Raw genomic sequence first — 11,244 nt, 5'->3', positions numbered from 1 at the left:
CTTTAGACTGTATCTAAACCTGCTCCAACATGGACTGACATTCTGGCCTACTTTCAGCCGATGCGACTTGTCTGTCGCTGAACAGTCGCTTTTTATGTATTCAGCACCTATGTATAATGTTGTAAAAATGCTCTAGAAGCTAAAGTCGCAGAAATGTCGCACATATTTGGCCTGCAACTTTCTGTGCGACAAATTCAGACAGGAAAAATCAGTATAAATCCTTAGAAAATTATCCCCCAGTGTCTCCATCTGCTGGCGGTATTGAATAAGCATTGCTGCACTGATGGGGTATGCATTAGACGAAAAAAAAGAAGAAAAAGAAGAATAATACGCCCAGAAAAGAGGCGAAAAGGAGAAAAACGTAGAAAAACGTGAAAAAAAAGTAAGAGGAAGAGAAGGGAAAAAAAGGTGGAAATGGGTTTAAAAGTGATTTCGGCGGAGAAATATATATATATATATATATATATATATATATATATATATATATATACGCGCACACACACACATATATATAAACGTATTCTCCGTTGAGATATTGCAGCCGCTGCTGTGTCCAGGCCCAGGAGCCTTAGCACTGTGCTATGATGTCACTCAATACCACTGACATCACTAGGTGTAAACAACATCTCTCCTTTGCTGTGTATGTGACTATGGAGCTGTTTGGTGATGTCGTCTATTACGGCCTTCATAGAAGCAACAGGAGATTGTTGCATCCATCTACAACCCTCAGAACTACAGTGCTATGATGTCACTCACTTCCACAGGCCTTGCAGAGTGTAAACAACAACAACCCAGCTTTGTTGTGTATGTAACCATAGGGATTTGTGATGTCACCTAGAACCTTCACAGCAGCGACAGCTTTATGAGGAGCATCAGCACTGCTCTGCCTGAGCAGAACCATCACCGCCATAGGTTGTCAAATAACCCGGATTTAACCCACACAGGTAAGTCCAATGGGGTGCAGGCATGTCCTCTATGCTTACAGCTTCCCGTGGGTGTTGGTTTGATACCGTTTGGGGACAGCCAAGGAGGCATCTGCAGGCAACAAAGGTAGGTGTGTGCTTGTGTGTGTGTTTCCTATGCAGATCCTAAGCCCAGTGTCACATGCAAGTAGGAGGAGTAAGAAGGGTTCCTGGCAAATCCGGGTTATGGATTGCATTTAAAAAGGCCCCGTGGGAGTGCAATGGGCCCCTGTCTTGCTGCTTAGCAATAATGGTATGGGTTTAGGTTCTGCTGTGTGTACTGGTGGTTGACTGCCCCCCAGCCCAGAGTGTGCATGGAAAATTGTCTGGCAGCCTCCCTGACAGCAAGCAGTGATAGTGCCCATGAAGGGGACCTTGTTGGGCCCGCCCCTTTCACGGTTATCGCTTCTCGGCCTTTTGGCTAAGATCAAGTGTAGTATCTGTTCTTATCAGTTTAATATCTGATACGTCCCCTATCTGGGGACCATATATTAAATGGATTTTTGAGAACGGGGGCTGATTTCGAAGCTTGCTTCCGTCGCCCTATGCATTGACCCGATATGGCAGTATCTTCGGGTACAGTGCACCACCCCCTTACAGGGTTAAAAAGAAAGATTCCTACTTTCATTGCTACCTGCTTGCTTGCTGGCTAGCCAGCTAGCCAGCCCTGTGGGCCTTGCTGCTGCTGCTTCTGCAGCCAAAAAGCAAAAGGTGGTGCTGCTGCTGCTTCTGCTGCTTCTGCTTCTGCTTGTGTCTGGCCGCTGTTGGAGCGTCCAGGCACAGGACTTCTGCTGCTGCTGACTAAATGGCCTCCTTAATTGGATCATTTGAGTAGCCAGCACACCTGTGCAGGTAGGGCATGACATGATAGGCAGCTGCCTTGATAGCGGGTGGGTGCTGAATGTTCCTAATTGACAAAATAAGATTAATGCTTATGAAGAAATATAAAATCTCATCCCTTCCCCAATATCGCGCCACACCCCTACCCCTTAATTCCCTGGTTGAACTTGATGGACATATGTCTTTTTTCGACCGTACTAACTATGTAACTATGTAACATAACATGGGGGGGGGGGGGGGGGTCTCCTGGCTGTTCACACAGGTGTGTCATTGCTGTACATTGACCATGCATTGCTTCTGTGGTATTGCAAAGGCAAAGACAAATGCTTCCAGCCATCCATTGCACTAATGGATTGGTCATCAGCTGGCTGTCTATGTCCCGCATCAATATAGACCAAAGTACAGAGGGTTAGGCTATGCTATTGTGCACCTACCTGATGCATCAGAAGGTGCGAGGCCCTTGCTAAATTCTGTGCACAGACTTTGAGATCTATGCTTTAGACTGTATCTAAACCTGCTCCAACATGGACTGACATTCTGGCCTACTTTCAGCCGATGCGACTTGTCTGTCGCTGAACAGTCGCTTTTTATGTATTCAGCACCTATGTATAATGTTGTAAAAATGCTCTAGAAGCTAAAGTCGCAGAAATGTCGCACATATTTGGCCTGCAACTTTCTGTGCGACAAATTCAGACAGGAAAAATCAGTATAAATCCTTAGAAAATTATCCCCCAGTGTCTCCATCTGCTGGCGGTATTGAATAAGCATTGCTGCACTGATGGGGTATGCATTAGACGAAAAAAAAGAAGAAAAAGAAGAATAATACGCCCAGAAAAGAGGCGAAAAGGAGAAAAACGTAGAAAAACGTGAAAAAAAAGTAAGAGGAAGAGAAGGGAAAAAAAGGTGGAAATGGGTTTAAAAGTGATTTCGGCGGAGAAATATATATATATATATATATATATATATATATATATATATACGCGCACACACACACATATATATAAACGTATTCTCCGTTGAGATATTGCAGCCGCTGCTGTGTCCAGGCCCAGGAGCCTTAGCACTGTGCTATGATGTCACTCAATACCACTGACATCACTAGGTGTAAACAACATCTCTCCTTTGCTGTGTATGTGACTATGGAGCTGTTTGGTGATGTCGTCTATTACGGCCTTCATAGAAGCAACAGGAGATTGTTGCATCCATCTACAACCCTCAGAACTACAGTGCTATGATGTCACTCACTTCCACAGGCCTTGCAGAGTGTAAACAACAACAACCCAGCTTTGTTGTGTATGTAACCATAGGGATTTGTGATGTCACCTAGAACCTTCACAGCAGCGACAGCTTTATGAGGAGCATCAGCACTGCTCTGCCTGAGCAGAACCATCACCGCCATAGGTTGTCAAATAACCCGGATTTAACCCACACAGGTAAGTCCAATGGGGTGCAGGCATGTCCTCTATGCTTACAGCTTCCCGTGGGTGTTGGTTTGATACCGTTTGGGGACAGCCAAGGAGGCATCTGCAGGCAACAAAGGTAGGTGTGTGCTTGTGTGTGTGTTTCCTATGCAGATCCTAAGCCCAGTGTCACATGCAAGTAGGAGGAGTAAGAAGGGTTCCTGGCAAATCCGGGTTATGGATTGCATTTAAAAAGGCCCCGTGGGAGTGCAATGGGCCCCTGTCTTGCTGCTTAGCAATAATGGTATGGGTTTAGGTTCTGCTGTGTGTACTGGTGGTTGACTGCCCCCCAGCCCAGAGTGTGCATGGAAAATTGTCTGGCAGCCTCCCTGACAGCAAGCAGTGATAGTGCCCATGAAGGGGACCTTGTTGGGCCCGCCCCTTTCACGGTTATCGCTTCTCGGCCTTTTGGCTAAGATCAAGTGTAGTATCTGCTCACTTGGTCTGGCTGGAAGGTTCCTGGGGTACCCGTGCCTTGGCCTTGGGGGATCGCTCTACCTATTTGGTGGAGCTTCACCCCCTTGCTGCTTTTGGGGTTACGGCTTACTCCCCAGGAAACGAGAAGTGATCACCAGGCAGCCACTGGGTCGCCTGGTTGCAAACAGAGGACGGAAGAAGATCTCGGCAGCTGAACAGACATGGCGGATATACCTGAATATGCTCGGGTCAAAAATGCTGTTCGATTTATCGTGGAGGAGCAAGCCAGAGGAGAAAAGAATCTGGACTTCTTAATCGTGGAGATCTTGTTTGGTCTGTTCCAAGTGCCAAGAATGGAGATCTTGACAGTCATGGATTACCCTCGAAAGGGAGTCTATGATGTTACTTTCAACAGCAAGTCTTTCTACAGAAAATTTTTGGAAACCTTGGAGAAAACCCGGAATCATCCAAAGATGGAAGGCATAAAATTGGTTGAGCACTTTGTGGACAATACCAAGCTGTTCACAGTTAAGATGTACTCGCCATACACGAAAGAAAGTGACATCAAGCTCTTTTTGCAGGAATTTTGTGTGGAAGTAGAGGAAAGAGGTAAAGTCCTTAACCAACACCAGCTTTGGACAGGAAAATGGAAGTTCTTGTGCAGACTGAAAGAGGATGCGGGGGCGCCCGGAAGATTGTTGCTCCCACCAGCTCGGTTTAAAATAGGGAAGGACACAGGGGATTTATTTTTCCCAGAGATGGGAACTTTCTGCAAAAACTGCAAACAATACGGGCATGAAAGTTGTGGAAAGATAATATGTACCAAATGTCTAAAGGAAGGTCATGTCTTTTCTGAGTGTGGCCAAAGTAAGACCTGCAGGGCCTGTAAAAAGACTGGGCATTTCTTTAAAGACTGCCCGGAAAAATCTGAGGCTATGGAAGTTGGGGTGAAATTGAAGAGGAAGACAAAAGAAGAGAATATAGTTCCAGAGGCCAAAAAAGTTTCTGGCAAGAGCAAAGAAAAGTTGGACACAGGAAAAGAAATGGAAGAAGAAAGCATAAGTGAGGCTTCTAAAGGGGAGCACACAGAGGAATTAAAGAAAATAATTCTCAGTGAGTATTTTTCTGGATATTTGGGTGAGGTGCTAGACCAAGCCCCAAAGGAAGAAAAAGAAATATTTGTTCAAGACCTAGTGAAATTTAAAATAAAAGTGAATACCCGGCTTGAAACTGTGAGGGGAAAAATAATGCAGTCCATGAAGCCTGATGTAAGGCGCTTCATGGCGACCTACCAAGTGTCACCATGGTTGGCAGTCCCTGTCAAAGAAGCTTTGAAGAGTGGAGCTCTTCAATTCGGTTTAATTGATTATTTGGCAGTTTTCGCATGGAGAAAGGGTTTCATTTTGGATTAAGGTTTATTTGAGTTATTCTTGTTAGTTGTTTTGTTGTTTTAATTTGTTTTATTCTGGAAATAAAAAAATAAAATAAAAAAGTTACCTGATGATGAGCACAAAAATCTAGTTCATATGAGATCTTAGAACTATGATTTAGTTCTGAGGGAAACTTAAAATCTGTTCTTATCAGTTTTCATGCTGGTGGGGATGGGTGCTGCATGGAGGATGCAGGTGTACCAGGGCTTTCCGGGGCTGGTTCTGAGGAATCAGCTCGACGGCTGCCCCGATGTGACCTGTTCCCTCCGGGTCTCGCCATGAGGCTGAGAGGGTCTAGAGCCGAGGTACTTTTGTGCCTCGGGGAGTGGTGACCCCGAGGTGCCGAAACTCACTGGGAGAATAGACTCACTGAGTTGAAGCACGGGCACCATAATCTCTTCACCTTGTGGCACTCACCTCTTGATTCCCGGCCTTCTGGCTAGGATCAGAGACATTTTTATAGATCCGGCCGGATGTCCGGGCAGTATATCTGCACACATTCACTTATTTATTTCTTTTTTGTCTCACTGTGTCACTTTTTGCGTGTTGTGTGTTCACAGGATTTGTCAGGATGCGGTAGCCCTTCTGGGTGTCCCTCCTGGCGGTCTAGGGGAGGTGTGTGTGGCCATTAGGTTCCGCACCTCCCTGCAAACACCCCGGGTACTCCTGCTTTGGCAGGGTACCTACCGTAATCGGCTCTGCGGGCAGATACCTTGGCTAACGCCAAGGGGGATGCCGGGAGCATTTGTGGTCCCCTAGTAGCTTCGGCGAAAAGGGACATCGAACCTGGAACCTCGCAGATACCTTTTGGTCCGGAGGCGAAGGGTAAGGTTTGTTGGGGGGCCTCTCTCCTATCGGAGAAGGGCTTGCGATAGACCGCATCCTTTGTGCACGTTTTTTTTAGTGTAACACGTTTGCACTTTTTCTTGCACTTTGGGTGAATCGAAAGCACGTTCCTCGGCTTTAAAAAAAAAAAAAAAAAAAAAAAAAAATCTGTTCTTATCAGTTTAATATCTGATACGTCCCCTATCTGGGGACCATATATTAAATGGATTTTTGAGAACGGGGGCTGATTTCGAAGCTTGCTTCCGTCGCCCTATGCATTGACCCGATATGGCAGTATCTTCGGGTACAGTGCACCACCCCCTTACAGGGTTAAAAAGAAAGATTCCTACTTTCATTGCTACCTGCTTGCTTGCTGGCTAGCCAGCTAGCCAGCCCTGTGGGCCTTGCTGCTGCTGCTTCTGCAGCCAAAAAGCAAAAGGTGGTGCTGCTGCTGCTTCTGCTGCTTCTGCTTCTGCTTGTGTCTGGCCGCTGTTGGAGCGTCCAGGCACAGGACTTCTGCTGCTGCTGACTAAATGGCCTCCTTAATTGGATCATTTGAGTAGCCAGCACACCTGTGCAGGTAGGGCATGACATGATAGGCAGCTGCCTTGATAGCGGGTGGGTGCTGAATGTTCCTAATTGACAAAATAAGATTAATGCTTATGAAGAAATATAAAATCTCATCCCTTCCCCAATATCGCGCCACACCCCTACCCCTTAATTCCCTGGTTGAACTTGATGGACATATGTCTTTTTTCGACCGTACTAACTATGTAACTATGTAACATAACATGGGGGGGGGGGGGGGGGTCTCCTGGCTGTTCACACAGGTGTGTCATTGCTGTACATTGACCATGCATTGCTTCTGTGGTATTGCAAAGGCAAAGACAAATGCTTCCAGCCATCCATTGCACTAATGGATTGGTCATCAGCTGGCTGTCTATGTCCCGCATCAATATAGACCAAAGTACAGAGGGTTAGGCTATGCTATTGTGCACCTACCTGATGCATCAGAAGGTGCGAGGCCCTTGCTAAATTCTGTGCACAGACTTTGAGATCTATGCTTTAGACTGTATCTAAACCTGCTCCAACATGGACTGACATTCTGGCCTACTTTCAGCCGATGCGACTTGTCTGTCGCTGAACAGTCGCTTTTTATGTATTCAGCACCTATGTATAATGTTGTAAAAATGCTCTAGAAGCTAAAGTCGCAGAAATGTCGCACATATTTGGCCTGCAACTTTCTGTGCGACAAATTCAGACAGGAAAAATCAGTATAAATCCTTAGAAAATTATCCCCCAGTGTCTCCATCTGCTGGCGGTATTGAATAAGCATTGCTGCACTGATGGGGTATGCATTAGACGAAAAAAAAGAAGAAAAAGAAGAATAATACGCCCAGAAAAGAGGCGAAAAGGAGAAAAACGTAAAAAAACGTGAAAAAAAAGTAAGAGGAAGAGAAGGGAAAAAAAGGTGGAAATGGGTTTAAAAGTGATTTCGGCGGAGAAATATATATATATATATATATATATATATATATATATATATATATACGCGCACACACACACATATATATAAACGTATTCTCCGTTGAGATATTGCAGCCGCTGCTGTGTCCAGGCCCAGGAGCCTTAGCACTGTGCTATGATGTCACTCAATACCACTGACATCACTAGGTGTAAACAACATCTCTCCTTTGCTGTGTATGTGACTATGGAGCTGTTTGGTGATGTCGTCTATTACGGCCTTCATAGAAGCAACAGGAGATTGTTGCATCCATCTACAACCCTCAGAACTACAGTGCTATGATGTCACTCACTTCCACAGGCCTTGCAGAGTGTAAACAACAACAACCCAGCTTTGTTGTGTATGTAACCATAGGGATTTGTGATGTCACCTAGAACCTTCACAGCAGCGACAGCTTTATGAGGAGCATCAGCACTGCTCTGCCTGAGCAGAACCATCACCGCCATAGGTTGTCAAATAACCCGGATTTAACCCACACAGGTAAGTCCAATGGGGTGCAGGCATGTCCTCTATGCTTACAGCTTCCCGTGGGTGTTGGTTTGATACCGTTTGGGGACAGCCAAGGAGGCATCTGCAGGCAACAAAGGTAGGTGTGTGCTTGTGTGTGTGTTTCCTATGCAGATCCTAAGCCCAGTGTCACATGCAAGTAGGAGGAGTAAGAAGGGTTCCTGGCAAATCCGGGTTATGGATTGCATTTAAAAAGGCCCCGTGGGAGTGCAATGGGCCCCTGTCTTGCTGCTTAGCAATAATGGTATGGGTTTAGGTTCTGCTGTGTGTACTGGTGGTTGACTGCCCCCCAGCCCAGAGTGTGCATGGAAAATTGTCTGGCAGCCTCCCTGACAGCAAGCAGTGATAGTGCCCATGAAGGGGACCTTGTTGGGCCCGCCCCTTTCACGGTTATCGCTTCTCGGCCTTTTGGCTAAGATCAAGTGTAGTATCTGTTCTTATCAGTTTAATATCTGATACGTCCCCTATCTGGGGACCATATATTAAATGGATTTTTGAGAACGGGGGCTGATTTCGAAGCTTGCTTCCGTCGCCCTATGCATTGACCCGATATGGCAGTATCTTCGGGTACAGTGCACCACCCCCTTACAGGGTTAAAAAGAAAGATTCCTACTTTCATTGCTACCTGCTTGCTTGCTGGCTAGCCAGCTAGCCAGCCCTGTGGGCCTTGCTGCTGCTGCTTCTGCAGCCAAAAAGCAAAAGGTGGTGCTGCTGCTGCTTCTGCTGCTTCTGCTTCTGCTTGTGTCTGGCCGCTGTTGGAGCGTCCAGGCACAGGACTTCTGCTGCTGCTGACTAAATGGCCTCCTTAATTGGATCATTTGAGTAGCCAGCACACCTGTGCAGGTAGGGCATGACATGATAGGCAGCTGCCTTGATAGCGGGTGGGTGCTGAATGTTCCTAATTGACAAAATAAGATTAATGCTTATGAAGAAATATAAAATCTCATCCCTTCCCCAATATCGCGCCACACCCCTACCCCTTAATTCCCTGGTTGAACTTGATGGACATATGTCTTTTTTCGACCGTACTAACTATGTAACTATGTAACATAACATGGGGGGGGGGGGGGGGGGGTCTCCTGGCTGTTCACACAGGTGTGTCATTGCTGTACATTGACCATGCATTGCTTCTGTGGTATTGCAAAGGCAAAGACAAATGCTTCCAGCCATCCATTGCACTAATGGATTGGTCATCAGCTGGCTGTCTATGTCCCGCATCAATATAGACCAAAGTACAGAGGGTTAGGCTATGCTATTGTGCACCTACCTGATGCATCAGAAGGTGCGAGGCCCTTGCTAAATTCTGTGCACAGACTTTGAGATCTATGCTTTAGACTGTATCTAAACCTGCTCCAACATGGACTGACATTCTGGCCTACTTTCAGCCGATGCGACTTGTCTGTCGCTGAACAGTCGCTTTTTATGTATTCAGCACCTATGTATAATGTTGTAAAAATGCTCTAGAAGCTAAAGTCGCAGAAATGTCGCACATATTTGGCCTGCAACTTTCTGTGCGACAAATTCAGACAGGAAAAATCAGTATAAATCCTTAGAAAATTATCCCCCAGTGTCTCCATCTGCTGGCGGTATTGAATAAGCATTGCTGCACTGATGGGGTATGCATTAGACGAAAAAAAAGAAGAAAAAGAAGAATAATACGCCCAGAAAAGAGGCGAAAAGGAGAAAAACGTAAAAAAACGTGAAAAAAAAGTAAGAGGAAGAGAAGGGAAAAAAAGGTGGAAATGGGTTTAAAAGTGATTTCGGCGGAGAAATATATATATATATATATATATATATATATATATATATATATACGCGCACACACACACATATATATAAACGTATTCTCCGTTGAGATATTGCAGCCGCTGCTGTGTCCAGGCCCAGGAGCCTTAGCACTGTGCTATGATGTCACTCAATACCACTGACATCACTAGGTGTAAACAACATCTCTCCTTTGCTGTGTATGTGACTATGGAGCTGTTTGGTGATGTCGTCTATTACGGCCTTCATAGAAGCAACAGGAGATTGTTGCATCCATCTACAACCCTCAGAACTACAGTGCTATGATGTCACTCACTTCCACAGGCCTTGCAGAGTGTAAACAACAACAACCCAGCTTTGTTGTGTATGTAACCATAGGGATTTGTGATGTCACCTAGAACCTTCACAGCAGCGACAGCTTTATGAGGAGCATCAGCACTGCTCTGCCTGAGCAGAACCATCACCGCCATAGGTTGTCAAATAACCCGGATTTAACCCACACAGGTAAGTCCAATGGGGTGCAGGCATGTCCTCTATGCTTACAGCTTCCCGTGGGTGTTGGTTTGATACCGTTTGGGGACAGCCAAGGAGGCATCTGCAGGCAACAAAGGTAGGTGTGTGCTTGTGTGTGTGTTTCCTATGCAGATCCTAAGCCCAGTGTCACATGCAAGTAGGAGGAGTAAGAAGGGTTCCTGGCAAATCCGGGTTATGGATTGCATTTAAAAAGGCCCCGTGGGAGTGCAATGGGCCCCTGTCTTGCTGCTTAGCAATAATGGTATGGGTTTAGGTTCTGCTGTGTGTACTGGTGGTTGACTGCCCCCCAGCCCAGAGTGTGCATGGAAAATTGTCTGGCAGCCTCCCTGACAGCAAGCAGTGATAGTGCCCATGAAGGGGACCTTGTTGGGCCCGCCCCTTTCACGGTTATCGCTTCTCGGCCTTTTGGCTAAGATCAAGTGTAGTATCTGCTCACTTGGTCTGGTCAGAGGGTGTCTGGGGTACCCGGCTCCTTGGCCTGGGGGGATCGTCCTTCTTAACGGAGGGACTTCACCCCCCTGCTGCTATTAGGGAGCCGGCTTAGTCCCCAGACAACGGGAGGCGATCACCCTTCACTGCCCACTCTTTGGTGGGGGAGTGTTTTTCTGTCCCTGCCTGGACACGCCTATTGAAGATGGAAGAGATCATGGACACCTCTCAATCTGCTGGAGAGGAGGTTCCTTTTTTTGGGAAGATCAAGAATGGGGTCCGGATCCTGCTGAAAGACCTTGAGAAGAAAAGAAGAGGACTTTCCTTTGTAATGGAGGAAATTCTTTTTGGAGTTTTGGAAATTGCAAAGACACAAATCCTTTCCATGTTGGAATTTCCAAAGAAAGGGTGCTTTGATGTTATTTTGGTTTCCGAAGAGGATTATGATTTATTTTGGAAGAAATTTGAGACAATCAAGTCTGATCCAGTGTGGGAGGGCGTGGAAGTCATTCCCCACTTTCCCAGGAGAGAAAGAATTTTAACGGTGAGGA

General features: G+C 46.1%; 3 non-coding genes and 2 pseudogenes across 3 annotated transcripts; all 5 read left to right on the top strand.

Annotated features, from left to right (window-relative positions):
* The first annotated feature begins 1,363 nt into the window (after positions 1 to 1,363).
* LOC130323411 (U2 spliceosomal RNA) lies at positions 1,364 to 1,554 on the top strand. Its single transcript, XR_008868724.1, has one exon. It is a non-coding gene; the product is annotated as a U2 spliceosomal RNA (small nuclear RNA).
* A 2,100-nt stretch (positions 1,555 to 3,654) lies between these two features.
* Positions 3,655 to 3,807, top strand: LOC130323420 (U2 spliceosomal RNA; annotated as a pseudogene).
* Positions 3,808 to 6,065: 2,258 nt separating this feature from the next.
* LOC130323416 (U2 spliceosomal RNA) lies at positions 6,066 to 6,254 on the top strand. The gene has a single exon (XR_008868727.1). It is a non-coding gene; the product is annotated as a U2 spliceosomal RNA (small nuclear RNA).
* A 2,104-nt stretch (positions 6,255 to 8,358) lies between these two features.
* On the top strand, positions 8,359 to 8,549 carry LOC130323410 (U2 spliceosomal RNA). Its single transcript, XR_008868723.1, has one exon. It is a non-coding gene; the product is annotated as a U2 spliceosomal RNA (small nuclear RNA).
* Positions 8,550 to 10,653: 2,104 nt separating this feature from the next.
* On the top strand, positions 10,654 to 10,790 carry LOC130323418 (U2 spliceosomal RNA; annotated as a pseudogene).
* The last annotated feature ends 454 nt before the right edge of the window (positions 10,791 to 11,244 follow it).

Source organism: Hyla sarda, unplaced genomic scaffold (genome assembly GCF_029499605.1).
Source record: "Hyla sarda isolate aHylSar1 unplaced genomic scaffold, aHylSar1.hap1 scaffold_2482, whole genome shotgun sequence".
NCBI lineage: Eukaryota > Metazoa > Chordata > Amphibia > Anura > Hylidae > Hyla > Hyla sarda.
This window is presented reverse-complemented; position numbering and strand designations above follow the sequence as displayed.